The 19385-nt window shown below is 51.4% G+C and overlaps 1 protein-coding gene across 2 annotated transcripts in view; it reads left to right on the forward strand.

Annotated features, from left to right (window-relative positions):
- Positions 1–9281: 9281 nt before the first annotated feature.
- Positions 9282–19385, forward strand: part of LOC124989039 (uncharacterized) — a 59140-nt gene continuing 49036 nt past the window's right edge. For both annotated transcript variants that reach the window (XM_047558949.1, XM_047558953.1), the window contains exon 1: positions 9282–9876. The gene's annotated coding sequence lies outside the window, so the exon portion shown is untranslated. The remainder of the gene's footprint in view (positions 9877–19385) is intronic.

Raw genomic sequence — 19385 nt, forward strand, 5'->3', positions numbered from 1 at the left:
GAGGCCTTTCCTCAGCCCGGCTCCTGTCCCACCCTGGGGAGACCTTCCCTCACCCCGGCTCCTGTCCCACCCACAGTACGATGTGCTCTTACACTATGAGGCCCTGGCCATTAGGAGTCCATGCCGTGCACTTCTCTGCGTTCTCCACCAGAGCAGGGACACCCAGCTACCATAGGAGCCCACGTGCACCAGACGCTGAGCTGGGGACTGGGGATCCGAGCTGCGTAGACGTGTCCTTGTCCTCCAGGAATTCATGCTTGGCTGGAGGAGACAGAGGCATGGTTTTGCCCCTGGGAGGCCAAGGTCAGGGAGAGAACCAGGCCAGGGTGCTGTGGAGTCACAGGGCTGATTGGCTGCTGGAGAGCCATGTTGGGGGCCTCTGTGAGGCCCAGATGGGAGTCCTAGGTGGCATCTTCACCCCCAGACTCTCCTTCACATTCACTGCTCCTAGCAGCCCCGCCCAGAGTTCTTGTCTCCCCTTCTCCACCCCATCCGTGTGCCAGGGGCCTCAGCTGTGCCCACCAGGCCCCTGGGAGAGTGTTCTGGGGAGGCTCCAGCAGGGCCTGCCTCAGACAGGAGGACCAGGGACGTGCCTGGACTTAAGCACTTTTCATCAACTCGCAGGTGGTTGTGGCCAGGTCAACAACCCTGGTCCACCCCCCACCCAGGTGCTCCTGGCCAGCGGCAGCCGCAGCCCCTGGCAGCTGTCTTCAGGTGCCACCCTCACCTGCTGAGGTGGAGTGGCTAGGCAACCAAGGTCCTCTCTCCACGGCTTTCAGGGATCCCGAGCCCCAGCGCATGGTGCCATTGCAGGAGGGGACTTTCCATCTCAAAATGTGAGTCTCACTGTTGCCTTCAGGGGCCCCTCAGTGCCCTAGAGTGAGCGCTGCTCCGCAGGAGTGAGATCCCAGACCCCTGGGGACCTCCCTCACTCGGTCTGGCTCCAGCTGTAGTGGGCACATTACAACAGACATTTGTTCATTAGGCATGACTGCTGGCATCTTCGAGTCCTGCAGTCTGAGGCTGGAGGCAGGAAGCCACTATGGCAGAATGACGGCCCTCCCGCCCCAGCCCGCCAGCCTCGTTCACCTGGGGACTCTGGAAGTCGGCATGTGACTCATGTCTAATGGGCCATGGGTTCCCCTCAATGACCAGGGCTTTGGAAATCCAGTTCCGATGGGAACTGTGCTCTGCTCACAGTGCCCTGGGGGCTCATCCCCAACGCCCCTCCTGGCCTTGGTGACGGTCCCTCCCTCTCCTTCCTCCTTCCTCCTTCCCCAGGCTGCTGTCCTCTGGTTCCTGTTGCTGGAAGGTGTCTCTCTCCCGCTGGCCACTCACCCACTGCCAGATCTAGCACACTGAGGACCACACCATAGACTACTGTGGCTGTTAATGATGTGTCCTGGGTTGTTTGACAGTGGGACGACCCTTCTTCCATCTGACGGGGTTGTGGTCAGGGCACGCAGACCCCTCATCTCTGGGGATCGGGTCCCCACCCTGTACATGCAGCCCTACCCCCAGGAACACCCCAGGATCCTGTCACCAACCGAGTGGGAACAGCCTTGGGTTGCCTCTGCCCCTACCCTTCCACCTGTGAGTGTGTTGGGGGGCCGTGGAGGGAGGCTGGCCTTCCCCAGCCGTGCTGAGCCACCCACTAGGCCACGTGGCCCTGCTTGCTGGCTGGAACCTGGGCGTGCCAGCACATGCCTCTCATGGCGTACAAGTCTGTGGTCTTGCCCACACCTGCCCCACGTCTGCAATCCTCCCCACCCTCCTGAGCTTTTCTCAGCTTACGGCCTTTCCCTCACAACCCCAAGCACGCCCGTGCCTGCCCGTGCCTGCCTGTGACCTCCCACCTGCTGTCCACCGCCCAGCCCAGGTGTCAGCTCATGCTGCCAGGTTGTGCCACGCTCCCCTCCCCCCAGCGGGCGTGGGTTGCTTTTTCCCTCTGTGCTCTCTGCCCTCCCCGCGCCCCCTCTCCCCTCCCGCTCCCTCCTTCACACTCTCAGCTGATTAGCCACCTGGTGTGCAGTCCTGGAGTTGGTGACGTTCAGTGTGAATTCACAGTGCAGACGGCAGCCACCAGCACGAGAGCCGCACCTCCGTCCGTGGTTCAGCGTTGCTCTGGCAACAAGCAGCCCCACTCCCAGGGTCTTGCTCTCCCCCATGTCCTTTGCAGGCTGGGATGCAGGTGCGGGCGCCGCTCGTGGACACCCTCAGGCAGGGGAGACCTGGGGAAAAGGTGCTCTTGGTGGTTCTGGTCGCAGGGCTCCCATGCAGGCTGCAGGTGGCAGGGGCAGGGCTGTGGGGCAGGGCTGGTGGGGTGGACAGCAAACGGTCTGAACAAATGTTTGTCACAAATATTTGCTCCTCTTCTTTCCACATGCACAATAAACTTCCCCCCCAAAGATCCCTTCGGGCTCAGTGTCTAGGGCCCCAAGGTGACCTCTACTCATGGCTGCAGCTGGTGCCCCTTGATCTGGAGGCCTAGGAATCGAACCAGACAATTAGTTGATTATTTAAAAAAAATGAAGCCATCTTCCAGCCACATTCTCAACAGGCAAAGGCAGTGGATGCTTGTCAGTAGCAGATTTGGGGCGGCCACCAGCACAGTTCAGGAGGGCAGCTCCTCCGCCTCCCTGAAAGAAGGTCCCCAGGCCATCGTCTGTGGCTTTGGCTCAACCTTCCTGGTGGACTGGCCCAGGGAGGAGTAAGAATGTCAGAAATGAAGAATGCACCACCACATGGGGCTCAAGCCCGGCCCCGCAGCTGCCTTCCCCAGAGAGCCCGCTAGACGTGAGACGCCGGGCTGGCCCATTTGCCACACGTGGGTCCACAAACAGTTTAGTTAATTAACTTAGGAGGTATTTTTGTGGTGCTGGAGGTTGAACCCATGGCCTTGCTAGGCAAATGCTCTACCCCTGAGCTGAATCCCCAGTCTAATCAATTATTTCATATGTTTTTCTTTCCAAACTATTTGTGAAGGATCAGGTAGTGTTATTTTTTTAGCATATTTTTAATTTCAGTGAAATAGAAAAATCCCTACAAAATGCCAACCAACTTTTTCTATGGTTAAATGTGACAGACACAGGTTCTCTGTTCAGTTTGCTATGAAAATTCCAAAATCCTCGCTGCCGATTTCTGCAGTTACTTCTGGCAAACTCTGCTGCCTGGCGGGGTTCTGAAGGAGGCTCGGGGCCTGAGGGGTGTCTGCTCTGGGCGGGCCGTGCCTTCTAGTCATGGTTAGGAGGCCTAGAGAACTACCCAGATTGGCCGGTGCTATGGTTTGAAGGTGTCTCCCTAAAGTCCTCGTGTTGCCCAGGGACGCACGAGGGGTGGCCTGCAGGAGCTGCCGGGGCTCCTCCTCTGTGAAAGGCCCAGGCCCTGGTAAGAGCCTTCATGGGTGTTGGGCTCCTCTCCCTTGCCTGCTCTGCCCTCCACCACGCCAGGCCCAGCAAGGAGGCCCTCACCAGACTCTAAGAGCTGGCCTTGGTCTTGGGCCTCAGCCCAGAGCCGCGAGGGGGCGTTCTGTTCTCTGAGCACTGCCCAGCCGGAGCCCGCCACGGCAGCACCCTCAGACCACGCCGCTGGCCGGCCCCCATGCTGACCTCCTGCAGGCTTCTTTTTATTTCTGTCATTGAGCCCCTTTTATTAAATTATCAGTTTTAAACAGTGCACGCTCACTTGCTCTCTGTGGGTCACGCGCAGGGGTCTTTGCTCGCACAGGTGTGGGCTGGTCGCTTGACTCCCAGAGTGTGATTGAGCCCCAGCACCCCTGCACCGGGGGCTCCAGCCTCAGTGTCTTCTTTTCTCCTTTGGGAGCCTATTTCCTGGGCTTAGGGAGAGTCCAGCGTCTGGTGCGTCCTCTTTCCTCCACACGGCGTGCTGGGTCCGAGGCAGGGGGTGTTTCTGTGAACTCGTTCCCCCAGGCGTGACGCGAGGCACCTGAAAGCAGGCCCGTCCTGTGTTCTGCCTGAACCTTCAGCTCTGCCCGGGTCTGTGTGCCGGCGGGTGCGCGTTGCTTTGCTTCTTCACTGCACAGCGAGGGTTCTCTCCAGTGCCGAGCGCACTAAGACTAGGAGCCATGCCAGTGTGACTCCTTGGCCGCACACAGGACCGATTAACTAACAACCGGAACCAAGACGGTGGTAAAAACAGCTCAGTGGAAGACTGTTAATCAGCTCGTGGCATTGTGAGCAGTCTGGAGGGCAGGAGCCACGGGACCAGGTGTGGCCAGTCGCACAGAGGCACTAGGTCACCTGGCCACTGTGCCGGGGGCAGCTGGGCTGCCGGATCCTCACTGTTGTGGCCGAGCCAGCCAGGAGTCACTTCCCAGCAACCATGTTCCGAGCAGAAGCTTGTGATGGGCCAAGTGTAGGTCCCAGGCCAGGGTGAAAGTGGCCAAGGACCGAGGACTTGGAAGGCCTTGTTTGCTGGGGGAGGGTCCTGCCCCCTGGGTGGGCAGCAGGGGGGAAGTGCAGCTGGCGCCTTTGGGATGGGGGCTCTGCAGGTCAGGAGGGGACAGAGACAAGTTTACCAGGTAGACAAAGGGAGAGAGACCTTCCTGCCACGAGGGACAGCGCCTGCAGACCTGGTGGGGTGCTGCAGGGCACAGGGCCGGGTGGCTGAGTGCCTTCTCCTGGGGCACAGCACTGGGACATCAGGAAGGGCTGAGGCAGGCAGCAGTTTGCCCGTCACACTGAGGAGAGGCTGGGCCTCTCCATCGCCTCACAACTGGCAGTTGAGGCTGGGTGGCCTCCCTGTTCTGGATGCTTCTATCCACTAGATACCAGTAGCAACTCCCCAGCCTCCAGCCCTGGTGATGTCACCAAAAATAAAAAGCTTCTTCAGGGCTTCTCAAAGGACCGCCTCCCACCTCATGCCTCAGACCACGTGGCTTTGTTAAAGAGGAGAGTCCTGAGCCACTGCAGAGCTGCCCAAGTTGAGGCCCTGGGATGTGAGGTTGGACTTGTCTTTTAAACAAGCGATCCACGTGATTCGTCCAGGATAGAGTCACGTGGGAATGGGGAGACCCTGAGGGATCCGGAATCCCAGTGCGAGAGCGTTTACACCATAGAAATCAGCGAACAGCGGTTGGCACCTCGCCCACGCTCTGGGGCAGCCTCGCCTCGGGGCGACAGGCCTGGAACCAGACGCGGCATCTCGCCATCCTACCCGAGGTGGGTCCGGTCCTGACCCAGGATGCAGGAGGCCAAGTCCTCGCTCAGACCCGGCAGGCCACGGAGCGAGCCCTCCTGCAGCTCAGCCGTGACATGTCCAGACCTCGCTCTCCCCCTCGCTCTCCCCCCAGACCTCCGCAGTGTCACCTCTTCCCGACCAACCCTGCCACTTCAGGTTCGGGCTCGCAGCCAGCGCAGCCAGTGCCCCTCGGGTGGAGCAGCAGGTGACGACCTGAGCAGCTCCCACCCCGAGTCCCCGGAGGTGCGCTGTCGGGTGCTGACCCTGATTCTGAGGAACAGGTCTGATTTGGAATCCTGTGGGAGGAAAGCACGAGCACTCTTGAAAGGTCCCCTCAGTGTGCTGTGGGGACCCTCCCAGCCTCACGCACACAAGGCAGGCGCCTTGCCACTGAGCCACACCCCAGCCAGGGTTGATGCTTTTTAACAGCGAGGCGTCCTCATGACCAAGTGTGCTCAGCTTCCTGTGATGCGCCTGGCGGTGACATGCCTGTGGGTCGGCCGTGGGAGCGGGCAGAGGCCAGGCTTGGCTAAGTGCTCTGTGGGGCTCTGGACTCGGCTCATCTGCTGGCCACCAGGATCTGGATGTCGTCTGCTGTGGTCTCACAGGCTGGGAGGATTCCTAGGTTTGGTCTAGTCCTGGGACCTGAGTGACGAGGCGAAGACAATGGTCAGAGCCACGCTGAGTGGAGGCCACGAGCAGTCTCGCCTCTCCGAGTGAAAGCGAACACACATCGCGCAGTGATGCACAGCGCGTTGGCCGCAGGGCTTCTCTCTAGTCCTGCTCCCAGAAGACAACACAGTAGCTGCGGGTGGTATCCAAGGAATGGACGCAGCCCCTGGGCCCAGCCCCGCGGTCTCTTCCTGAGCAGCCTGCAGCCCGCTCAGCCCAGCTGCTCCGATTGTCCTGCCTGGCTAGCTTTGGGCACCTGATTTCCCCACCCAGGGTCCTCATGTTTCTTCCTGCCTTGGGCGGTGATGGCCGGCTGAACCGGAGCCTCCACGAGCCTCCCCGTGGGGTGTGGGGAGGCTCCTCCCTGACCTGGAGGCTCTGTGCTGCTGCTCCCTGTCCCTCCAAGTGCTGGGCTGGAGGGTCTCCAGTACCTGGGGACAGAGGGGAACCTGGACCGAGCCCCGCATGCCGGGGGCGGCAGGGCCGGTGCCCTTTCGGCTGGCGGCCTCCGTCTCGCCGTCACCTTCGGCAGCCCTTCCTCGGGGGCTTGGCAGTTGGTAGACCAGCTCCCGTGCACCACGTTGCCCTGCTTTGTAGCCAAGGAAACTGTCCAACACCAGACAACAAAAATAATGCGGGAGGTGGGAATTGCGAAGTCGTCCAGAGGGCTGGCCCGAGGGCCTCAGGCAGGACCCGGCTGCGGCACCTGTGGGGGCTCCTGAGGACGGCACCGCATAGGAGCCCACCGCCTCCCACGCGGCCGCCCCGTCTAAGCGCGCAGGTCCTCTGACACCACTCCTCCCCGCCCGAGCGCGGCGATGGGACCATCTCGCGAGGTTTGCTGAGCGTCTCACCCTCCGGCCTCTTTCTCTAGCACTGTATTGACCCCAGGCGTGGCCCGCGTGGCCTGGTGCTCCTCTGGGAGCCTGGCCCCCACCTTCCCTCCTGCTCTGCCTGCTCAGCGGCCTCCCGGCCCGAGCTGCAGTCCAGGCGTCCTCCAGCCCTCTTGGCTTCGCCGATGCCTGCGTGACTTGCTGGACACACGGTCAGTACTGGAGTGGCTCAGGGTTCCGGCTGTCACAGAACCTGGGCAGGGGCCGGAGGACCTGGCCATGCCTAGTGCAGTGCACACCACGAGGGGAAACCCAGAGGACCACCTGAGGGCTTCCTGGAGGAGGCCAGGGCGGAGCCCACAGGCCTCTGGGGCTGAGGAGAGGAGCAGTGCGTGGGAGTGACCACAGGCCGGGCAGGAGTCTGCGAGCACCCAGCGAGTCCTGCTTATTCCCCAGCTGAGGCCACACGTGTGAAAGGAGGCGGCCGTGGGATGGGGGTGCCGCGGAGACCACAGCCTCTGACTGCTGTGTCCTGACGTGCGGCGAGGCAGTGAGGTGCTGGGGGCGTGAGTGATAGTGCTGAGTGCACACGTGACTCGCAGCACGGAGGGTGCAGGTCCAGAGCAGCACCGTGGGCTGGGGAGGGAAGCTGGTCATGGTGAGCGGAAGGACGACAGAGGCGGGAGCTGCAACAGCCAGCGGGGATTTCGGCACCGAGGGAAGGGGGCACGGTCGGTGGGCCCTGGAGGGAGAGAGTCCAGTTGCCTGGCTTTGTCCTGATTGTTCCCTGGGAGAGCCGGAGCGTGTTTCAGCACTGGTAGGAGAAACACTGCAGAGAGGCTTCAGGTGGGAGATCAGGTGAGGAGAGAGCCAGGTCCCTGGGGAGGTGGGCAGCGGGAGCCATAGCAGAAACTCAGGGTGCAGGTGGGCAGGAGGAAACCCAGCCCCACTGTGACGGGAGGAGTGGAGGAGGCGCTTCTGCCAGGCACCTGTGAGCTCCCAAAGTCTCTTGTGACCAAGAGCCACGTGGGAGGGGAACACGCATGTATGTGAGCAAGCATGCACACATGCACATGCACGATCACAGGTGCCAGGCCGTGCATGCGTGTGCACACATGAAAACACAAACATGCACCCAAGTGTGCTCACACACAAGCATGCACTGACACACAGATATATACATAGCACATAGCATAAAAGAATATTCTAACCAAACCAGAAGCTCTTCACCTGTGCTAACCTGCTGATGATAAAAGGCAGACAGGCGTCAGTGCGGGAGGGGACGTGGCAAAGAGGGGCCTCGTGTGTAGCTAGAAGGGTTGAAAGGTGGCACAGCTGCTTTGGGACACAGTTTGCCAGTTTCCTAGAAAGCTAAGTTTATTACACTGTGTGGATGTACATATGGCAAAATGAATCCCACGCTCATGTATGACTATAATGCACCATGAGAATTAAATGTAGAGTTTCCACCTGATCCAGAAATTCCACATGAAAGTGCATCCCCAAGATAACTGAAGATATATATTCACACAAAAACTCACATATGGTTTTCACAGAGCATTCTCAATAACATCCATACAGTGAAAACAACCAAGTGTCCATCCACTGATGAGTGGACAGCCAAAGTGAAGTCTATCCCTGCTGTGGAATATTATTTGGTCATAAAAAGGAATGAAGTCCTGATATACATCTGAATGCCAGGATAGGGTGGATGTTGGTAACATGCTGAGTGAAGGGCCAGAGGCAGGAGCCACATATCACATGATTGTACTTATATCCAGAACAAGAAAATCACCATGTGTCTGCTGAGCTGCCCAGCAAAACATCATTGTGGGGGAGGCTCACACCACAGTTTATTTCCCACAGTCCTGGGGGGCTGGAAGTTCAAGGTCAAGGTGTCCATCAGGGCTTTTCCTGGACTTGCAGATGATGCCTCCTCACAGTGTCCTCAGCTGGTCTTCCCTCTGTGCACACACATCCCAGTGTCCCATGTGACTAGATTTCCTCTTCTTATAAGGACACCAGTCAGATTAGATTGGGACTTACCATATGGCCTCATTTTAACGTCCTCCCTTCTTTTAAGGCCCTGTCTCCAAACACAGTTATGTTTTGAAGCACTGGGGTTGGGGCGTAACATGTACATTTTGGGAATACGTCCAGCGCATGACATACCCAGAGCCAGCTGGCAGAGTGGGGACCCAGGGCTGGCTGCTGATGAGCACTGGTGTCTTGAGGGCGATGGCGACATTCAGACACCCACTGGCCGCAGTTGCCTAGCTCTGCAAAAACCGCTAAGCACCACTGCGCATGCTGAGAGGCTGCATTTCAGGAATGTGAACGATGTAGCTCAATCTGTAACGAAATGTGTTGGTCACATCAGGAAGAGGTTTGCATAGGTGCCAGTGGAGAAAGACAGGTGAAATAAGGACAAAACCACGAAGAAGACTGTCATTCTGTGGTCCTGTGATGTTGGGCCCTCTTCCTCACAGGCCCAGCTCAGCCGGGCTCCTTCCCAAGTGCCTTTGGCAAACCTTCCCCACCCGGCCCTGCTCAGTCCCGTTGCCCAGCTACCGAGATCCAGAGCGCTGATCCGAGAGGAAAGCCAAGTAGCAGAACAGGAGCACCGGGAAGGAGCCCGGGAGACTGAGCTCGGGAGGGAAAGAATCCTGGGCGGGCGGTGGAGACCTGGCAGGCTTCTGCTGCCGGGGCCTCTGCTTGGAAAGGCAATTTCCTTTCCAGGGCATGGGGACACATGGGTCATCCTGCCTGGTTCTTGGCTTCTCTTCTCACTGAAGTCTTTCCCTCTGGGAAGCGATTGCTGCCGTTCCGTGGCTCCCCTGTGGCCCTGGTGACCGCGGCGGGAGTGGCCGGCGGACAGCACCGGGCGCAGCGGCCTCGCAGGGCGCACACGGAGCCAACGCAGGGCGTGCGCTGCCCGCTGAGCTCGGACTTCACTCCCAGCTCGGGCTCCGCGACGTCCCTAAACGCAGGGAGCCTCGGGGCGTGAGGAGTCCGGCTCTAGGAATCCGCCCGCGCACGCGGTCCTGTGTGAATTCAGGACGTCGTGACCTTGAAAGATCCTCCGGAAGGACGAGCGGCAGCAGCGCAGCGCGAGCGTCTCCCCCGCGTCTCAGTCCCGTGCGGCGCAGAGCGCGCTGCGGCGGGGCAGCAGGTGCGTGCGGAAGCCCCGGGCGCAGAGTTAAGGCCGTCTGAGCGCCGAACGCCCCGACGAACCGTCGTCAGAAAGTCGGTGCCCGCTACGCAAAGGGCGGTGGGAGGCTAGGCGCGGTTCTGGCGGAGCCGCGGGACGACCTGAAGCCTCAGGGCCCGAAGCCCGCGGTTCCCTTCGCTCCCCGCGGCTCCTGGCTCCGCAGCGCCCTCTGGCGGGGCAGCGGGGAGCGGCGCGCTGGGGCTAGGCCAGGCCCAGGCCCAGAGGCGGCCGGCTGGGGACCCCTGCCAGGCCTCAGGGGTCCTGCAGACCCACCATCGAAATTAAAAAAAAACTTGAGATCTGGAGGAAAGAGACTGGGCCCTACTTTGAACGGCCTTTACAGACCAGGACCCTGGGTAGGATGCCACCCCCAGCTCGCAGGACCCTAGGGAAGACCCCCAACCAGACCTCCAATTAAGCAAAATAAGCATTTTCACTCATCTTTGTTCACGGATAAAAATAGACTAATGACAGATCCACGAATTTCTAAAACAGAAAAAGACCTTCATTGTGGGTACTGGGGAGTGTAGACACGGCACATCTCAGCACCACATGCTTCCCCCTGTTCTTGAAATTGAGCAAATCACACACACACACCACACGGGGTGGGGGGAGAGGGAGGGAGGGAGAGAGAAGGAGAGGAAGGGAGAGGGAGAGGGAGGGAGGGAGAAGGAGAGTAAGGGGGGAGAGGGAGGGAGGGAGAGGGAGAGAGAGGGAGGGAGAGAGAGGGAGAGGGAGGGAGGGGGGAGAGGGAGGGAGAGAGAAGGAGAGGGAGGGAGGGGGAAGGAGAGTAAGGGAGGGGGGAGAGGGAGGGAGAGGGAAGGAGAGGGAGGGAGGGGGGAGAGGGAGGGAGAGAGAAGGAGAGGGAGGGAGGGGGGAGAGGGAGGGAGAGAGAAGGAGAGGGAGGTAGGGGGGAGAGGGAGGGAGAGAGAAGGAGAGGGAGGGAGGGGGGAGAGGGAGGGAGAGAGAAGGAGAGGGAGGGGGGAGAGGGTGGGAGAAAGAAGGAGAGGGAGGGAGGGGGGAGAGGGAGGGAGAGAGAAGGAGAGGGAGGGAGGGGGGAGAGGGAGGGAGAGAGAAGGAGAGGGAGGGAGGGGGGAGAGGGAGGGAGAGAAGGAGAGGAAGGGAGGGGGGAGAGGGAGGGAGAGAGAAGGAGAGGGAGGGAGGGGGGAGAGGGAGGGAGAGAGAAGGAGAGGGAGGGAGGGGGGAGAGGGAGGGAGGGAGAAAGAGAGAAGGCAGCAAAAACCAAGGAGCAGCTGTGAGAGAAGATCCTGCAGTGTAGGACAGGGGAGCATCTGAGACTTCAGAATAAGTAGTACCCTCAGCCCAATTGACTTCTTAACCCAGGAGGAAATACTGAAGGCCCAAACCATGGTCTTCAACAGGTGAGAGCGTGTGGAGTCTCAGAGCAGAGACTGACAAAGCCTCTGAGGCAAAGATTGCTTTCAGATCAGAAACACTATATCATTTTTTTCAAAACAATAGAAATAAAATTACGGCCGCTCTGGCCACACAGGCACACAGTGCCCCCGCATGGCCTTCTTAACAGCAGCGTTAATTGTGAGAGTGCGAGGCTGGAGGTCAGCAGGTGTGGTGCCTGGACCCCCGAGCTGCAGGCCAGGGAGGCGGCCAGAGGGCGCCTGGGAGGAGAGGGCAGAGCAGGATGCCCGCAGGGCCCGAGGGCACCACTGTGGAGACACAAGAAGGAGAAAAGAAAACGTGAACCAGAGAGTAAGGAAGACAAGGTCCAGTAATACAGCCCGCCCGTATCGCGGCAGACCGCTTCTTGACTTTCCTCAGCTGTGTTCGATGGTTGAATCCAAACGAACCCCATGTGAGATGGTTCTAAATACACCAGGGAATGTTCCTGACGATCATTTTACAGTTACAACAGCAGGGTGGGAAGGATGGTTAGGGAGTTAAAGTCACCTTTGTCTCCTTTTCCCTGGGGGCAAGAAAAGTCTCCTTGCTTCACTCAAACAGGCGAGTAGACAACACAAGGAGACGGCGGTGTATCCATCTGCCTCGGGCAGCAGGACAGCGACCAGCGGACAGATGGTACACGCTGCTCTTCCCAGAAGACAGCCATAAAGCCCATGCGGACAGCCATCAGGAAGGCATAGGAAGACAGAGCAAGGAGCAGAATCAGGGACACCAAAGCAAGGGGCAGACCTAAGACCTGTCCCTCAGGAGTCACCGCTAAATGTGAGCGCTCTGAAGACAGCAATAAAGGGATGTCAGAATGCCCCAAAACCATGACCCGCTGCACGTGGCCTGTCAGGACTTGAATTCCAACATCGTGGTATCTGAACATGGAGGGATGGGGAAGATTTGTCCTGCAGATGTTCCTCCGAGGAAAGCAGGCGCAGCTCTCTAAAGCGAGCAAGGTAGACTTCAGAGCAAAGGAAATGGCAGCTGAGAAGGGTGTTGATGACCTTAACAGAGTCCGTCCATAAGACAAGCAATCCTAGGTCGTGTGCTTGAGCGCTGGGACTGAGACTTCATTGATCTTTTTGAAGAATCAGTTCTTGTTTCAATGATTTCCTTGTCGTTCTTCTGTTTCCAAGTTCATTAATTTCTGCTTTTATTCATCCTGTTTCAAAATCAGTAAAGCAAAAGTGAACAGAATTGAAAGAAATAGATACACCCACCATTACAGTTGGGGACTTTCTCAACAGTGGATAGCACAAGTAGAAGAAATCACCAGTGAGACATCCAGCAGCAGGACACAGCTGACATTCAGGGAGTGCCACCCACGAGGGCCGGACACCTGGGTCTTCCGGAGCCCACGGGGAACACCAGGCTAGACGGGGTCCTGACCCATGACGGTGCGCCCCAGAGAGCTTACAAGAATCGACTCATGTATGTGTTGTGTTCTGACCACAATCGAGCCAGACAAACTCAGTAACAAGGATAACAGGGACTCTCCAAGCAGAGGAACGGAACCACACCATGGTGGGTGATCCCTGGGCCGAGCAGGAAGCCCCACAGGAGAGAATGCACTGGACTGGATGAAAATGCAAAGGCAACATACCAAAATTAGTGAGGCAGAAGTTCTCAGGGTCTCAGCGTTTCAAGGGGTGATGTGAGGGAAATGTGGAGCGATAAATCGCCTCCGAGGAAGACGTCTCTAACCAACACCCAGTGCCCACCTGCCACTCAAACCAGATGGGAAGCAAACTCCAAGCATGCAGAAATAAGGGAGCGGCACAGACACCAGCGAGCCTGAGGACAGAAAGACGGCCACATCACCGGAACACAGAGCGGTTATCTGAGGAGGTTAACTAGGCCAATGAACTGGGAGGAAAACGGAGTCAGAATATCAGAAGTGAAATGAAGGATGTCACTACTGAGCCTGCAAACATCGAAGGATAGATCCTATCGACAGTGCCACACACATAGAATTTTTCAATTGATTTTTTTTTTTTTAAAGCTAAAACCACACATTTATTCAGTTCCACAACATACACAGTCCCATGTAATGTGCAAGGTTTAGGAGGAGAGGACTTCTCCCTGGCCAGTCACAACCTGGGCAGGCACACAGTGGCTGTGTTTTTGTTAGCAGTTTTCATTTCCACGATGCCAAATTTTACCTTGTTGAGCAGAAGTGGGTTGTAGGCCACGTGTGAAACAGAGGGGGCCGCTCACTCTCCTCCCCATAATGATAATTTTCTAGTTCACAAATTCCCTTGGTAGTTGAAGACAGCTTTTCCATTTTCACCAGGATTTTGGTCAAACCATCCAAGGTAGCCTGCAATTCCTCACATAGCACCTCAAGCTCCTTATCATAGTGTAGATGCATCTTTTCTTCATTCCCACTGGAAGCTGGGCTGCCGCTATTTAATTCGATCTTGTATTTACTCAATAAACTGATTTTCAAGTTGGCAATGTTATTTGCAGTGGTAAAACCTGCATCACTGAGGGTTTCCCATTTCAGGATTAAATTGTGCCAGTCGGCTGCATTGTCCTTAATTTTTCTAGCACTGACTGATAAGACAGGCTTTCTGGGTGTTGCAATTCCAAGAGTCTTTGCTTCCATGGTCGGCAGAAATCCCGGCCTCAATTGCTTTTTTATTTGTTCTGATTAGTTGTACATGGCAGTAAAATGCATTTATAATTTTGGTAGATCATGCATGAATGGAGTGCAACCTCTCATTTTTCTGATTGTACATATTACAGGGCCACATCAGTCATGCGGTCATATATGTGCATGAGGTAACAATGTCTGTTTCACTCCACTATCATTCCTTCCCCACACCCCTTCCCCTACCTTCACTCCCCTCTGCCCAATATAATGTAACTCTACTTTTCCCTATTCGCCCCCCACCCCCACTCATTGTGAATTAGCTTCCACATATCAGAGAAAACATTCCACCTTTGGGTTTTTGGATTTGGCTTATTTTACTTAGCATGATATTCTCTAACTCCATCCATTTACCAGCAAATGCCAGAATTTCATTCTCCTTTAAAGCTGAGTAATATTCCATCATATATCTATATACCACATTTTCTTTACCCATTCATCATTTGAAGGGCATCTAGGTTGGTTCCATGTTGTAACTATTGTGAATTGAGCTGCTGTAAACATTGACGTGGTTGTGTCACTGTAGTATGCTGATTTTAAGTCCTTTGGGTACAAACTGAGGAGTGGGATAACTGGGTCAAATCCAAGTGTTCTTAGGAATCTCCACACTGCTTTCCGTAATGGTTGCACCACTTGAATTCCCACCAGCAATGTAAGAGTGTACCTTTTTCCCCGCATCCTCGCCAACATTTATGTTGCTTGTACTCTTGATAACTGCCACTCTGATTGGAGCTAGATGAAAACTTAGACTAGTTTTGTAGAGAAGTTGAACATTTTTTTCACATATTTGTTGATTGATTGTATCTCCTGTGAAGTGTCTATTTAGTTCCTTAGCCCATTTATTGATTTGGTCATTTGTTTTTTTTGGTGTTAAATTTTTTGAGCTCTTTATATATCCTACAGATTAATGCTTTATCTGAGGTGCATGTGGTAAAGATTTTCTCCCAATCTGTAGGCTCTCTCTTCACGTTACTGATTGTTTTTTTGGGTTTTTTTTTTTTTTTTTTTTTTTTTTTTTTTTTGCTGAGAAGAAGCTTTTTAGTTTGAGTCCATTCCATTTATTGATTCTTGATTCAACTTGTTGAGCTTTAAGGTCTTGTTAAGGACGTCAGGTCTTAGGTCAACATGGTGAAGATTTGGGCCTACTTTTTCTTCTAGTAGTCACAGGGTCTCTGATCTAGTGCCTAAGTCTTTGATTCACAGTGAGTTGAGTTTCATGCAGGGTGAGAGATAAAGGTTTAATTTTGTTTGTTACATGTACCATTTGTTGAATAGGCTATCTTTTCTCCAGTGAATGTTTTTGGCACCTTTGTCTAGTATGAGATACCTGTATTTATGTGGGTTTGTCTCTGTCTCTCCTATTCTGTATCATTGGTCTATGTGTCTGTTTTGGTGCCAATACCATGCCATTTTTGTTACCATCACTCTGTAGTATAGTTTGAGGTCTGGTATTGTGATACCTCCTGCTTTACTTTTCTTACTAAGGATTACTTTGGCTATTCTGGGTCTCTTGGTTTTCCAAGTGAATTTCATGATTATTTAGTTCTATGAAATACATCATTGGAATTGCATTAAATTTATATAATACTTTTGTTTGTATGGCCATTTTGACAATATTAATTCTGCCTGTCCAGGAGCGTGGGAGGTCTTTCCATCTTCTAAGGTCTTCTTTTATTTCCTTCTTTAGTGTTCGTAGTTTTCATTGTAGAGGTCTTTCACTTCTTTTGTTAGATTGATTCCCAAGTTTCTATCTCTTTTTTTTTGTTTGTTTCTTTTTTGTTTTGTTTTGTTTTTTTAGGTGATTGTGAATGGGCTACTTTTCTTTATTTCTCTTTCAGTGGATTCTTTACAGATGTATAGGAATGCATTTGATTTATGGATACTGATTTTATATCCTGCTACTTTGCTGAATTCATTTTTTTAGGACTAAAAGTTTTTGGTGGAATTTTTTGGACCTTCTAAATATAAAATCATATTTTCAGCAAATAGTGATAGTTTGAGTTCCTCTTTACCTATTTGTATTTTTTTTTTCAGTGCTGGGGATCAAACCCAGGGACTTGCCTGAGCTGTCTCCCCAGCCCCTACCTATTTGTATACCTTTAGTTTCTTTGGTCTGTCTAATTGCTCTGGCTAGAGTTTCAAGGACAATGTTGAATAAAAGTGGTTAAAAAAGGGCATCCCTGTCTTGTTCTAGTTTTTAGAGGGGATGCTTTTAATTTTTCTCCCTTTAGAATGATGTTGGCCTTGGGTTTAGCACTTATGGCTTTTATGATGTTGAGGTATTATCCCCAGTTTTTTCTAGTGTTTTGAACATGAAAGAGTGCTATATTTTGTCAAATGCTTTTTCTGCATCTACTGAGATGATCATATGATTCTTGTCTTTAAGTCTATTGATATGATGAGTTACTTTTATTGATTTCTGTATGTTGAACCAACCCTGCATCCCTGGGATGAAACCCACTTGATTATAGTGCACTATCTTTTTAATATGTTTTTGTATGTGACTTGACAGAATTTTATTGAGAATTTTTGTGTCTGTTTTCCTCAGGAATATTGGTCTAAATTTTCTTTCCTTGATGTGCCTTTGGTTTTGGTATCAGGGTGGATACTAGCCTCATAGAGTGAGTTTGGAAGGGTTTCCTCCTTTTCTATTTTGTGAAGTAATTTGAGGAATATTGGTGTTAATTCTTCTTTGAAAGTCTTGTAAAACTGGGCTTAGAATCCATCCAGTCCTGGGCTTTTCTTAATTGTTAGGCTTTTAATGGCATTTTCTATTTCATTACTTGAAATTGTTCTGTTTAAATCATGTATGACTTCCTGATTCAGTTTAGGTAGGTCATATGTCTCTAGAAATTTGTCAATGTCTTCAATATTTTCTATTTTATTTGAGTATAAGTTTTCAAAATAGTTCCTAATTTTCTTCTGTATTTCAGTTGTGTTTGTTGTAATATTTCCTTTTCATCATTTAGTTCAGTAATTTGGGTTTTCTCTTTTTCTGTTTGTTAGTATGGCTAGGGGTTTATCAATTTTATTTATTTTTTCAAAGAACCAAATTTTTGTTTTAACAATTTTAACAATTGTTTCTTTTGTTTCAATTTCATTGATTTCAGCTCTGATTTTAATTATTTCCTGTCTTCTGCAGCTTTTGGTGTTGATTTGTTCTTCTTTTTCTAGGGCTTTGAGATGTAATGTTAGGTCATTTATTTGTTGACTTTTTATTCTTTTAATGTATGAGCTCAATGCAGTGAACTTTCCCCATAGTACTGCCTTCATAATGTCCCAGAGATTGTGGTATGTTGTATTGGTATTCTCATTTACCTTTGAGTATTTTTTCATTTAATCTTTGATTTCTTGCCCTATCCATTCATCATTTAATAGTGTATTACTTAGTCTCCATGTGTTAGAGTAGCTTCTGTTTTTTATTTTATCATTGATTTCTAATTATTATCTGATAGAATGCAGGGTATTATCTCCATTTTTTTGTATTTACTAACAGTAACTTTGTGGCATAAGATATGGTCTACTTTAGAGAAGGATTCATGTGCTGCTGAGAAAAAAGTGTATTCACTTGTTGATGGATAAAATATTTTATATATGTCTGTTAAGTCTAAATAATTGATTGAATTATTTAGTTCTACAGTTCCTTTATTAAGTTTTTGTTTAGAAGATTTGTCCAGTAGTGAGAGAAGTATGTGAAAGTCACCCAGTATTATTGTGTTGTGGTCTATTTGATTCTTGAAATTGAGAAGGGTTTGTTTAATGTACATAGGTGCTCCATTGTTTGGAGCATAAATATTTATGATCATTATGTCTTGCTGATATACAGTTCCATTCAGTAGAATGAAATGACCTATTTTGTCCCTTCTGATTAACATTCGCTTAAAGTCCACTTCATCTGACATGAGGATGGAAACTCCTGCTTATTTATGCAGTTCAAGTGAGTGATATATTTTTTTCCCATCTTTTCACTTTCAGTCTGTGGATGTCTTTGCCTATGAGGTGAATCTCTTGTAGAAAGCATATTATTGTTGGGTCTTGTTTTTTAATCCAATCTGCAAGTCTATTTCTTTTGATTGATGAGCTTAGGCCATTAACATTCAAGGTTATTGCTAAAACATGACTTGCATCCCAGTCATTTTGGTTTATTTCTGGCTTTTAATTTGATTTAGTTTCTCCTTTGATTATTCCTTTAATGTGGTTTCTCCCTTTGCTGGTTTTTGCTTTTTTGTTTTTTTTTCATTCTGTCCTCATGGAATATTTTGTTGAGAATTTTCTGTAATGCAGGTTTTCTAATTGTGAATTCTTTTAACTTTTGTTTATCATGGAAATCTGAAACTTAATCTTGCTGGATATAATATTCTTGGTTTGGCATCCACTTTCTTTCAGAGTTTGAAACATGTTGTTCCATGACCTCCTAACTTTGAGAATCTGGGTTGAGAAATCAGTGAGATTTGAATTGATTTTCCCATATATGTAATTTGCTTTTTTTCCTCTGATGACCTTTATGATTTTGTCCTTATTTTGTATTTTAGTCATTTTCATTATAATGTATCTAGGTGTGGGTCTGCTGTATATTTGTACATTTGGGGTCCTGCAAGCCTCCTGTGTTTGATTTTCCATTTCATTCTTTAGGTTTGGGAAGTTTTCTGATATTATGTCATTGAAAATGTTGTACATTCCCTTGGTTTGTGTCTCTGTTCCTGCTTCTATCCCGATAACTCTTAAATTTGGTCTTTTCATGTTATCCCATAATTCTTGGAAGTTCTCTTCATGATTTCTTACCATCTTCTCTGCATGGTCAACTTTATTTTCAATATTAAATATTTTGTCTTCATTGTCTGAGGTTCTGTCTTCCAAATGGTCTGTTCTGTTGGTGATGCTTTCCATTGAATTTATAATTTGATTTTTTGATTCCTTCATTTCAAGGATTTCTACTTGTTTTTTTCACAGTCTTTAACTCTTTATTGAAGCAATCTTTCACTTCCTGTATTTTCTCTTTGATTTCTCTCTTCATACCACCCTTTACTTCACAGATCAGTTTAACTATGTACCTTCTAAACTCCTCTTGGACAGTTCTGTGCTGTCAGTGGCTTCTCTTATTGGGGCATCTTGGTTTATTGGTGGTTTTTTGTTCCCTTGCTTTTCATGTTGCCTGTGTGTTTTCCTATGTAGTGTATGGATCTGAGGCAACACAGATTCCACCCTGTGGACCTATATTGTCCCTGAAGATTTCCTGTATCCCACCTTTAAGAGAGAGACCAATGTTAACAGCACCCTGTGCAAACAATATACAGTCTCAAATCTAACAGCTCCCAGCAAGGTGTCCAGTACCCTCTCACTATAAACAGGAATGATGAGTTCAATCACTGTCCACAATAAAAACAGAAAA

Source organism: Sciurus carolinensis, chromosome 7 (genome assembly GCF_902686445.1).
Source record: "Sciurus carolinensis chromosome 7, mSciCar1.2, whole genome shotgun sequence".
Classification (NCBI taxonomy): domain Eukaryota; kingdom Metazoa; phylum Chordata; class Mammalia; order Rodentia; family Sciuridae; genus Sciurus; species Sciurus carolinensis.